Source organism: Egretta garzetta, unplaced genomic scaffold (assembly GCF_000687185.1).
Source record: "Egretta garzetta isolate BGI_Z169 unplaced genomic scaffold, ASM68718v1 scaffold109, whole genome shotgun sequence".
NCBI classification, from domain to species: Eukaryota; Metazoa; Chordata; class Aves; order Pelecaniformes; family Ardeidae; genus Egretta; species Egretta garzetta.
Window position 1 is genome coordinate 1,023,442 of NW_009260793.1, and position 13,331 is coordinate 1,036,772.

Sequence of the window (13,331 nt, forward strand, 5' to 3'; positions counted from 1 at the left end):
TGTAAAAGACCTCCATGATGATCAAGTCCAACTGTCAACCCAAAACCACCATGCCTACTAAACCATGTCCTGAAGTGCCACATCCACACACTTTTTGAACACCTCCAGGGATGGTGACTCTTACCACTTCCCTGGGCAGCCTGTTCCAACGTTTGACCACTCTTTCAGTAAAGAATTTTTTCCTAATATCCAATCTGAACCTCCCCTAGTGCAACTTGATGCCATTTCCTCTTCTCCTATCGCTTCTGACTTGGGAGAAGGGACCAACACCCATCTCCCTACAACCTCCTTTCAGGCAGTTGTAGGGAGCGATAAGGTCTCCCTTCAGCCTCCTCTTCTCCAGACTAAACAACCCCAGTTCCCTCAGCCGCTCCTCAGAAGATTTGTGCTCTAGATCCCTCACCAGCTTTGTTGCCCTTCTTTGGACACGCTCCAGCACCTCAATGTCTTTCGTGTAGTGTGGGGCCCAAAACTGAACACAGTATTCAAGGTGCAGCCTCACCAGTGTGCAGTACAGGGGCACGATCACTTCCCTGGTCCTGCTGGCCACACCATTTCTGATACAAGCCAGGATGCTGTTGGCCCTCTTGGCCACCTGGGATCACTGCTGGCTCATATTCAGCCAGCTGTCAACCAACACCCCCAGGTCCTTTTCCACCAGGCAGCCTTCCAGCCACTTGTCCCCAAGCCTGTAGCATTGCATGGGGTTGTTGTGATCCAAGTGCAGGACCCGGCACTTGGCTGTGTTAAACCTCATGCAATTGACCTCAGGCTACCAATCCAGCCTGTCCATATGCCTCTGCAGAGCCTTCCTACCCTTAAGCAGATTGACACTCCCACACAGTTTGGTGTCATCTGCAAATTTACTGAGGGTACACTCAATCCCCTCATCCAGATCATTGGTAGCGATATTAAAGACTGGTCCCAACATTGAGCCCTGGGGAGCAGTCCTTGTGACTGGCCTCTAACTGGATTTAACTCTGTTCACCACAACTCTCTGGGCTCAGCCAACCAGATAGTTTTTTACCCAGTAAAGAGCACACCTGTCCAAGCTATGAGCCGCCAGCTTCTCTAGGAGAATGCTGTGGGAGACAAAGGCTTTGCTGAAGTCCAGGGAGACAACACCCACAGCGTTTCCCTCATCTTCTAGGCAGGTCACCTGGACATAAGAGGAGATCAAGCTGGTCAGCCAGGACCTGCCTTTCATGAACCCATGCTGGCTGGGCCTGATCTTCTGGTTGTCCTGCACGTGCCTGGTGAGCGCACTCAAGATGAACCACTCCATAATCTTCCCTGGTATCAAGGTCAGGCTGACAGGCCTGCAGTTCCCTGGATCCTTCTTCTGGCCCTTCTTGTATACGGATGTCACACTGGTAAGCCTCCAGTCATCTGGGACCTCCCCTGTTATCCAGGACTGCTGAAAAATGATGGAGAGTAGCTTCTTGTGAGTGTCCAGGTGGAGCAGCAGGTCATGAGCTGCTTCTTCCTGGATTATAGGGTGTGTGTGTGGGGGGTGTGTGTGTGTGTGTGTGTGTGTGCGTGTGTTATTCTGCTCTCTATCCCTGTCTTTCAGCTTAGGGGGCTGAATACCCTGGAGATAACTGGTCTGACTATTAAAGACTGAGGCAAAGAAGGCATTAAGTACCTTAGCCTTTTCCTCATCCTCAGTGGCAATGTTCCCCCTCACATCCAATAAAGGATGGAGATTCTCCTTGGCTTTCTTTTTGGTGTTAATGAATTTGTAAAAACATTTTTTATTATCTTTTACAACAGTGGCCAGACTGAGTTCTAGCTGGGATTTTGCCTTTCTAATTTTCCTCTCTGCATGACTTAATGAGATCCCTGTACTCTTCTTGAGTTGCCTGCCCCTTCTTCCAAACGTGGTAAACTCTCCTTTTCTTCCTGAGTCCCAGCAAAAGCTCCCTGTTCAGCCAAGCCAGTCGTTTTCCCCACTGACTCATCTTACAGCACACGGTGACAGCCTGAGCCTGCGCCTTTGAGACTTCCTTCTTAAAGAATGCCCAGACTTCCTGGACCTCTTTGCCCTTCAGGATTACCTCCCAAGGGACTCTCTCAACCAGTGTCCTGAACAGTCCAAAGCCTGCCCTCTGGAACTACTGCCCATGGCAGTGGTTTTGCTGACTGCCCCCCCACCCCTTACTTCACCAAGAATCGAGAACTCTCTCATTTCATGGTCACTAAGCCCAAGATGGCCTCTGACTACCACATCTCCCACCAGTTCTTCTCTGTTTGTAAACAGCAGGTCAAGCAAGGCACCTCCCCTCATAGGCTCACTTCTCAGCTGTGTCAGGAATTCATCTTCCATGTAACCATCATTACAGTAATCTCCTAGACTGTTTCTTCTCTGCTGTATTTTATTTCCAGCAGATGTCCAGTAAGTTGAAGTCCCCCACAAGAAGATGGCTATGATTGTGAGACTTCTCCCAGTTGCTTGTAGAATACTTCATCCACCTCCTCATCCTGGTTAGGTGGTCTATAACAGACTCCCAGCAGGATAACTGCCTCATTGGCCTTCCCCCTCAACCTTACGCATAAACACTTGACCATACCATCACAATTGTTGAGCTCTATACAACTGAAACACTCCCTAACATACAGAGCCAACCCACTGCCTCTCCTTCCTTACCCATCCCTTCTGAAGAGCTTATAGCCATCCATTGCAGCACTCCAGACATTTCACTGAAAGGGTTAGCAAGCATTGTCACAGGCTGCCCAGGAAGATGGTTGAGTCACCAACCCTGGGAGTATTTATAAGACCTCGAGATGTGATGCTTAAGGACATGGTTTAGTGGTGGACTTGGCAGTGTTACATTTACGGTTTGATTCAATGATCTTAAAGGTCTTTTCCAACCCTAATAATTCTATAATTCTATGACCTTTCAAGCCTGTCCCTCAAATGTTATACATGTACCATCCCTGAGCAAAGGCAACAAAATGGGGAAACATTTTCTATTAATTAAAAACAAAAATACAAGTAACTTTCACAATCATTTCATCTAATTCTCCCTTCTGAGTATTACAAAGATTTGTAAGATGTATCTGAGGTGGCTATCCCTTTCAGAGGACACCTCTCACAGTCCCAACCCTTGCTAGGTCAGAGCAAGTTAGCCTTTGCCTTTCTTTCCTCACTCTTTCTCTTCCATTGAGCAGCACTACATTAAACTTTCATCCTAGTATCTGTCTAGGTCCAACATCCATCATCTATTTGCTGAATTTCCAAATAAATCTTCCTGAACTTTCTCTCATGTCATACTTCATGCTCACAATTTCTCCATAAACATTACTTCATTCTCCAGTTTAAACCTCTCCTTTACTGCTATGCTAAAAATAGAGCCTTTATGTATCATACTGACAAACATGTTTTATTTTCTGTTACTCCTGATTCCGTCAGCAATCATTTGTTGTCCACATCAGCTTTGCTGCTGTTTTGGCCTCGCTTATAAATTTTCCTTCAAACCCAGAAGTATTAGAATTTTTACTCTTTTGAGCTGTGTGCTGGAATTATGACAATAATATCAAAATCAAATGAAAGCATCCTCAAGAGGAAACTAATGAAATTTTAAGTTTTAGATTGCACTTTATCTTCATTGCAAAAGAAAACCTAATGACTGATGCAATGTATCACACACAAGTTAGAGTATCAAGAAGCCACTGCATGGCTTTCCATAAGTCATTTTACAAAGGGTATTTTGCAAGTTTTCAGAGATCTTATTAGCAGTAACGTGGCTGTTTATGAATAGCAACACCATAAACCATTCATTAGTTTCAATACTAAGAGGGTGTGAGACCAGATTAGCTACAAACACACTCAGACTCCAAAATTCTGATAGCGATTTTGTATGAATTCATCCTAAGTGGTGTCTTTCATAGTTTTATAAAAGAAATTGTCTTCTTTCTTAACTCAATTAATAGCATATTTACAGAGCGATGGGCTTCACAGCATGAAAAAATTGGTTGAGTGAGATCAAATTCCTAAATATTTATTTCTCTTGAATTTGAAAACATGGTGATGTCTGTGTGCAGACATTTCCAGCTTTGTAATGTTTAAAGCAGCCCTACTGGAAAAGGGAAGAAAAAACCCTGTAATGTCACATCCCTATCAGTGCCATGTCCTTGTGTTGACAGCAGTTTTGCGGGAGGTGTTCCTTCCTCTCTACTCAGTACTGGTGAGGCCACAACTGGAGTACTGGATCTAGTTCTGGAGTCCCCAGTACAGGGGAGACATGGACATAGTGGAGAGAATCCAACAAAGGGCCAGGAAGATGATTAAGGGACTGGAGTATCTCTCCTATGAGGAAAGGCTGAGAGAGCTGGAACTGATCAGTCTGGAGAAGAGAAGGCTCATAAGGGATCTTAACAATGTTTATAAATACTTGAAGGGAGAGAATGAGTAAGAGGGAACCAGACTGTACTCAGTGACACCCAGTGACAGGATCAAGAGGCAACAGGCACAAACTGAAACACAGGAAAGTCCAAATGAACACAAGAAAATACATCTTTTACTGTGATTAGTCAGGTTGCCCAGTGAGGTTGTAAAGTCTCCATCTGTGGAAACATTCAACACCCAACTGGATATGGTTCTGGGCAACCTGTTGTAACTGACCATGCTTGAGCAGGGATCTCAGAGTAGATGATCTCAAGAGGACCTTTCCAACCCACATGATTCTGTTACTCTGTAATTTTTAAAAAGTCTTCTATCAAATATACATAAAGGTATTGCTAGGCAACCACACACACAACACCACACAATTATGTTTAAATGGCAAATGCTGTAACATTAGACTAAAAAGAACTATGAGACACAGCAATTCCAACAAAGACTTTTTAATTCTGTCAGTGCAATACCCAGCCCCATGCATTATCCTATCAATGGCCTGTAGGTGGTATCATAATGCAAATAATATATGAAAGATAATATTAATGGCCATAAAGCAAAAGATCTTAAAAAAAAAAAAAAAAAGTTTTTTTTTGGTCAGTTTACCATCTGCCTGTGAGAGTATCAATGCAAGAGTGTATGAATGCAAGTTTTTACTTTGTAATTGAGATTTCTTTCTGTGCTACACCTCTATAGAGCTCTAAGCAATAATGATCCAATGTTTAGGAATATGCAATACAGTAAAAGAGAAAAAAAAAAATCTTAACATTTCTCCAGTGTTATCAGAATCCAGGTGAGATTTCTCTGAGCTGCGTTGGCACATGTCAGAAGTCTTTCAAGCCTCACAGATAAGGTTTTAGAAGTGTACTTCTGCACAATACTTAACTGTATCGTAGATAAAGAAAACATGAACAGCTCCTCACAGTGAGCTCTAGGTAATTAATTAGCTTGTGCCTTTGGTATAATTAGCCTGTTAGACATTACAGAGCAGTTGCACTGAGACTAATGAATACTATCCCAGCCTAACAGGAAAGAAATAATCATTCTGATCAGCCTGACTTTTCACAGATAAATGTTCCTGAGGAAAACGAAAGCCTACAGTCTCAAGGAAAGTGTACATCTGAGAGGGTGACTTAGAAATTCTCCCTGTATATTAATTACTCCAGCTCCTAGATTTCAGGCTCACACTTGCAACTCTTCTCCTACTTCTCTAAAGGAAGACCTAGACTGCATTTTTATCAGGTGAATATATAGTCTATATAAAAATATATAAAAACTATATAAAAATATAGTCTACATATAAATCTATAGTTTGGACAGTAAGGGTAAGTGATACAACAATAGAAGACAACATGCCAAAGAAAGTGGGTGTGCAGTGAAGATGGTGAGAATTGTGGCTGGGTACGTCTGAGATTTTTTTATGACTAAATGTTCATTTTAGCATAAATATGTCTAAATCAACATTTCCATATATGAAATTCCATGCAGTTGGTGACATAATCTAACACTCTCTAATCACTGTACCAAGCGAAAACAGCCAAGAGGTTCAGAAGTTGATTCAAGATTCTATGCAAATGTTATACTGTTGAACTGGATAAATCCACATGTCCTAGACATTTCTGATCATGAACACACTGATGTTCAATTATAGTTTTACTAGACAGGAGGGACAAGAAAATTCCACACCATTGCCAATGACTAACATTTTTAAGCATATGTATCTATAATAAAAGCTTTAGGTTGCTGCAGCTTTATAATAAAGCCACTTCACAGCTGACCAGTTTTTCCTCTCAGGGAATTAATCAAGTACAACAGACAACTTGCTTAAGTTACCACTTATAGGCATACTTGCACAAATTGACACTTGCTGAATTATCAGAGTCGTGCAAGTTATGTATTTATTTTCTGTCCTTTTATGTGTACAGAAACATTGTATCTCAGACACCATTTTGTGGTAAAAACAGATAAAGGATGACATGGAATGTCAACACCTTTCCATATGGTATTTGCCAAAAAAAGATTTGCTTCATATATATGGAGAATATATCACATATACGCAGACTAGATTGTTCTTCAGCACCGGCAATCAATAGGACTGAGAAAATCTATGCACTTTACAGGTCTGTCATCCTAATCAGTAAAAGACCTTGCTTACAACATGTAAGATACTTAGGCAATGAGGAGAATACAAATTGTATTAAAAAAGAAAATATTTCAGGCATCCTAAAATGAACTGCATAAACCAAAACATATAAACAAGCGTACAGTGCTTAACAGAGATGACTCTGAATGTTGGATACATGACTGGAGGGCCACAAAAATGATCCGAGGGCTGGAACACCTCTCCTATGAGGACAGGCTGAGGGAGTTGGGCTTGTTCAGCCTGGAGAAGAGAAGGCTGCGGGGAGACCTGATTGCGGCCTTTCAATACCTAAAGGGGGCCTATAGGAAAGATGGGGAAAATCTTTTTAGTAGGGCCAGCTGTGACAGGACAAGGGGTAATGGTTTTAAACTAAACTAGGGTAGGTTTAGACTAGATATAAGGAAGAAATTCTTTACAATGAGGGTGGTGAAACACTGGAACAGGTTGCCCGGAGAGGTGGTGGAGGCCCCATCCCTGGAAGCATTCAAGGCCAGGTTGGATTGGGCTCTGAGCAACCTGATGTAGTTAGCGGTGTCCCTGCTCCTGCAGGGGGGCTGGACTAGATGACCTCTGGGGGTCCCTTCCAACCCAAAACATTCTATGATTTCGCACAAATTGGCCTCAAAACACAAAATTCAAATCTTAGTTGGTACATTTAAATACACCTTTCTATTTTAAGATTAAATAAAACGTAAAAATATCTAGCAGTTCAAGTACACATGAAATCTAAAACCAAAAATATATTATTTGCAACTTTTAAAAAGCACAGGTTTTAGATATATGAACACATCATTGCACTTTTGAGAAGATGTAGTCAACTGTGAATCCAGTATGTGTTTTACAGGCTAGGTAAGAATGTACTAGCAAACCGCGTAAGTGGTTAAAAGGCAACAGATTGAATTTAGGTAGACATCCTTCCCAAACATCAACTAGCAAATAATCTCATGATATAAAATGCGTCTCACTCTACAAAAAATAAGGGCAAGGTGCAATCTGAAATGCCTTTCTTTGGCTATACAGTACATAATCCAAAAGAACCATATTTATGACTTATATTCAAGCTGAGAGGTAGGTAACAACATAAGCCATGGCAATTCACAGTACTACATATCAAATATCTGAATAACTTCGCTGTATAAATGTTGACTACTTTTCTTTCCATATTTTGTTCATTTACATGGCAGAGTAAATCCATACAAGGAAAAACACCACATAATATTACAAAAGTGTTGACATAAGCTACTGAATTGCATCACAGCAGTGTGACACCAACAGCTGGGAGTGCTGAGCTAGGTTCCTGTTGCCTATCACTTGGGCTCATCTGAAATACAGTCATCTTTATACCCATCATTTGTTTCTTTCCATTCATAAAATGGAAATAATTGATAAGATGTCCACAGCCAACATTATTCATAAGGGAACCTTATTAAACCATAAGCTAAGATCTATTTGACTATATAAATCAATCGAAGTTCCACTTGATTGGAGGTTTGCAAATGTGACACTCATTTACAAGAAGGGACAGAGGGAGGATCCAGGCAACTGTAGGCCTGTCAGCCTGACCTCTGTGCCAGGGAAGATTATGGAGAGGTTCATCTTGAGTGCCACCACACAGCATGTCCAGGACAACCAGAAGATCAGGCCCAGTCAGCATGGGTTTATGAACAGCAGATCCTGCTTGACTAACCTCATCTCCTTCTGTGACAAGGTGACCTGCTTCGTGGACAAGGAAAAGGCTGTGGATGTAGTGTACCTGGACTTCAGTAAAGCCTTTGACACCATTTGCCACAGCATTCTGCTTGAGAAACTGGCTGCCCCTGGCCTGGACAGGCATACTGTTTGCTGGGTAAAAAAATGGCTGGATGGCTAGGCCCAAAGCGTGGTGGTGAATGGAGTTAAATCCAGTTGGAGGTTGGTCACAAGTGGTGTTTCCCCGGGCTCAGTGTTGGGACCTGCTCTGTTTAACATCTTTATTAATGACCTGGACAAGGGGACTGAGTGTGTACCCTCAGCAAATTTGCAGATGACACCAAGCTGGGTGAAGTGTTGATCTGCTTAGAGGGGAGGAAGGCTCTACAGCAGGATCTGGATAGGCTGGATTGATGGGCTGCAGCCAAGTGTATGAGATTCAAGAAGGACAAATACTGGATCCTGTACTTGGGTCACAACAACCCCATGCAACGCTACAGGCTTGGGGACGAGTGGCTGGAAAGCTGCTTGGGAGAGAGGGACCTGGGGGTACTGGTCAATAGCTGACTGAATATGAGACAGCAGTGTGCCCAGGTGGCCATGAGGGTCAATGGCATCCTGGCTTGTATCAGAAATAGTGTGGCCAGCAGGATGAGGACGATGTCCTTTGCAACCTGCTCTAGGTGAACCTGCTTTAGCAGGAGCAGGGAAGTCATCCATCCCCTGTACTTGGCATTGGTGAGGCCACACCTCAAATACTGTGTTCTATTTTGGGCCCCTCACTATGAGAAGGACACTGAGACACTGGAGCGTGTCCAGAGAAGGGCAACAAAGCTGGTGTAGGGTCTGGAGCACAAGTCCGATAAGGAGTGACTGAGGGAACTGGGGTTGTTTAGCCTGGAAAAAAGGAGGCTGAGGAGAGACCTTATCACTCTCTACAACTACCTGAAAGAAGGTTACAGTGAGGTGGCTGTTGGTCTTTTCTCCCTGGTAATGGGCGATAGAACAAGAGGTTGCACCAGGGGAGGTTTAGATTAGGTATTAGGAAAGATTTCTGCACTGAAAGAGTTGCCAGGCACTGGAGGGAAGTGGTTGAGTCCTCATCCCTGGAGGTATTTAAAAGACAAGTAGATGAGGTGCTTAGAGACATGGTTTAGTAGTGGACAGGTACAGTTGGACTTGATGATCTTAAAGGTCATTTCCAATCAAATGATTCTATGATTCTATAACTATGAAATAAAATACACCTCTGACTTGCAAATCAAAATATTGCATTCTACAATATTAGGTGAAATTCCTTATTTAGAAATATCTAAACCATTTAGAATTGAAATGACCCTTGTTTACTACCTTAATGAGAAATTTTGTAAATCTGAAAACCAGTGGTGGGTGCTAATTGCTTGAAAATAACTTTAAGACCTTTGAAAAAAACAATCGCACAGCTGGGTTAAATCTTCCAGTTCTAGATTCTCTCTACAACTTTTGTAATTGTGCATTGGTCTTTGACTAACCAACACAATAAAGAGGAGATTTGTAATTGAAGAATTATCCTTGTAATAGTCAAATAAGTAATCAGATCATTTATCATAAAATATTAATTCAGTTCAATTTTTTCTGAAACCATCAGTGTTTCATAGAGTTACCATGAAGTAAGTCGTGCATTGGTCTTTCCTTGTAAAAGTTTTGCATGGCAGGTCCTAAGACCCAGTCTAAAATTTTAACTAAAATACTAAAATGTCATGGAAACAGTTTATTCCCCACGACATTGGTTATTTTTGCAGTTATGATTAAAACAAAATAAGCAAAAACCAGATATATACTGCAGCCAAATCCTGAGATAATTACTGAGTTCAAATTGCTACCAAATGAATTCTTTTATGTATTAAATTGCTTTTTTGCAATGGTGAGAGTATATACTGAGGTTCATTTTCCTCCTTGTCTTTCTTTGATTACTTATTTGCTGTTACTAATACAGTAGAATACATATTAGATTAATGACCTAAAGAGTAAATATTTTCTAGGTTATTAGATACTTTCAGATTTTGAGACATACTTCTCTTTTTTGCTCCTCACAGTATCACATTTCAGGAATTTGGGTGGTTTGAATTTCCTTCAGTGCTAACCTTACTCAAGACATCTGTTTTTCTTCAAAATATCCTGCGCCCCAGGAATATCCAGATGAACCCAGTACAACCTAAGTCCTAGTGTAATGAGTTACGTTCCTCCTTCTTGCCCACTTTGACCAAAAAATGATAACCGAGGAATTTGGTATTTGTTTAAGAATTCAAGCTTCTACAGAAATGTAAAAAACGCCTCCTATGTCCAGAATATTCCCATGTGTTGGTGGGTGTTTTGCACATACGAAAGCATCCTCTTAATGATCACCAGAAGATTTTTCTTCCTCTGCTAATGTTTTCATGCAAGCTCTGAAACCAGTCTATATGAAGTCTTTCACCTTTGAAAACTGTAGGTTACCCTGCTTGTGGTAACTTGCAATCCTGAACCAGGGCAACATACTCAGCAAATCCAGTTTCGTTTTTGGTTTTTGCTTTTTTAAATAAAAGCAGAATGAAACAAAACAGAACAACCCCAAAACCCCCAATAACATTAAAAGTAATTATAAACAATGCACTTGTAAAAAAAATGCTTAATCTGTTTATGACAAGGCCAAATCTGAACTACAGCCAGCTGACTTGCTTTAGGCTCTTGCTGTGTCATTGGTTGCCTTTCTCAGACAAAACCCTGTCATTGTGGAGCACTGCTAGTTTTCACACCAAACTGTATTTTGAAGTTAGGCCCAGCAGACCTGATTTCTTTCCCTTTCACTTATGCACTCTTGAAAACAACTTTTAACCTATCCAGAAGACATTTTTGGTATTTTGACATTTTTCACTCTTTGGCATTACTTTAAGCATTGTTTCACCTCTTCAGATGTTACTTTGTTAGACAAGGTTAGCCTACAATAGTAATCAGCCACTTCAGGATCTGTGAAAATAGAAAAGGAAAAAAAAAAAAAAGTCTTTCTTCTGAAGGTATAACAGCAAAAAGATCTCCCTGGGAAAGAAAAAAATCAAAGATTTTTTTAAAAAAATATTTTTCCACAAGTTTTAGTTGCTAAACCACCTACAGCCCAAGAACCATCCATCTGAGAAGAAAATATGACCTTCTACTTCATGTGGCTTTTATCTTGGTCATGCTTTGTGGGTACTTTTATAGATCTAACAACTGAACCTTCCCGTATCATGTCAAGTATGTCACACACATTGTAAGGAAAGAAACTACAACATTGAGTCTTAGATGCTCTTTCAGCCTTTGTCACGTACTCACCAGCAGGTTACCCAATTCTGATTGTCTGCAGGTTTATGCGGATGCCCAGCATTAAAGATTAAGCTGTCCTACCACTGGAATATAATTAGCCACATTATATGAAGTTAAATATCTGTGAAAGTAGAGATCAATGCCTAGATCTTCCCCCCTCTAAAATTTTCAATAGGGCTGTAACACCAGACATGCATGCTCAGTGACCACTTTGAGATTTTTTTTTAATAAAAATTCTCTCTTAGGAAACTCAACTCGATCTGTATATTAAACTTCCTGTGATTACAGTGGCTGCAAAATATTTGTGTTGTGAAGAAGTGTAAACTAAGAGGAAAAATAAGCAATGCTGTAGCTAACTGAGGCACAAAACTGGTCTGATCTAGGAAAGAAGTCTCCTATCATTTCATCAGCTCCACCCAGTTACTGACAAAATCTACTGACAAAACAAATGACAGTAGAACAATCTCTCCAAAGTGCACTCTGTAGGCCATAAACTTTTTTTTCCTTAATAACTAGGCTGGTACATCTAGCTATGAAATCACCTCTATTTCATTGTTTAATGAGTCAGCTTTAGGCCCATGAGAACGTGGGAACTACGTATATGAACTCAGTACTCCTCTACAGATCTACAGAAAATCATTAAATAAATGAAGAATGGCACTTAAAGGGGTATTATTATTATTATTGTTATTATTATTATAAAAATAATATGGTGAGATATAGACAGTACAGCGCCTGTGTCTTTCCACATGCATATTTTTGTGGGTGTTTACCAGAAAAGTAAGCCTTCATATGAGCACAGATAACGACACAGACACATACAAACATACATCCACCTAGATTTATACTCTTTTTTATCTTCCCAAGTAAGCCTGTGTTTCTGAGAGGTATGCCAAAGAACATTTAACCATATTGCCACTACAACAGTATTGGGAACAACCACAACCAATGCCTCAAAACTTCCAGGGTAACATTTGGCTAGAAGTTTTTTGAGGAGAGAAAAAAAAATATCTTTATACTCAATGGACATTACATCAACTGCACTACCTGCAGGCCCGATCATGACCTTTGACAGCAGTGATGCAGACCTTCACACTTGAAAAGATTAAAAAAAATTGCCAAAGAAAGGTTTCTGCATATGTTCACAAGCTATTTCTGAGTTACACGCTATGCAATAGTTTTGACTTCACTGATGCTGCGTCAGGTATTAATTATCTTCAGAGTCAATTTTAGTGAGCCCTGCTCAGTAAGCAGGGGTCATTCCCCAATTCTCTAAGTTGAAATTTAGCATTTAAAATAAAACCTAATCTCATACTGAGGCACTACTGCCCACTTGCTCACAGGATAAAAATATATTGTTATGGCGAGGAAAACTTGCTTTTGGGGCCAATCAGAGCAAGACAAGAAGCAAAAAAGAAAGTCTATAAACAATTATTTTTATCATCAAATCTATGACATATTTTGCTAGTTTTCCACCCATCTTTTCACACTTCTAAAACTACACAGTTGTTACTAGATTGGCTGACAGCGAGTTAAGTGAAAAAGTTACCATCCACGACCTGCCCCAGTTGCTCATTAACATCTTTCTTCTCCATATGTTGCTGCCTCCTCAGATCCGCTAGCTTAACTGCATGCATAGCCAGTCCGGGTGCCAGCCAAAACGTTTAGTATCAGATTAAACTTTGTTTTTAAATGCAGGTTATTTGACAGAGATGAGTTAAGGATGCAAATCTACCATCAGACAGGAGGATATAATAACTTCTGGGAGGATGTGGTGGTAAAGAG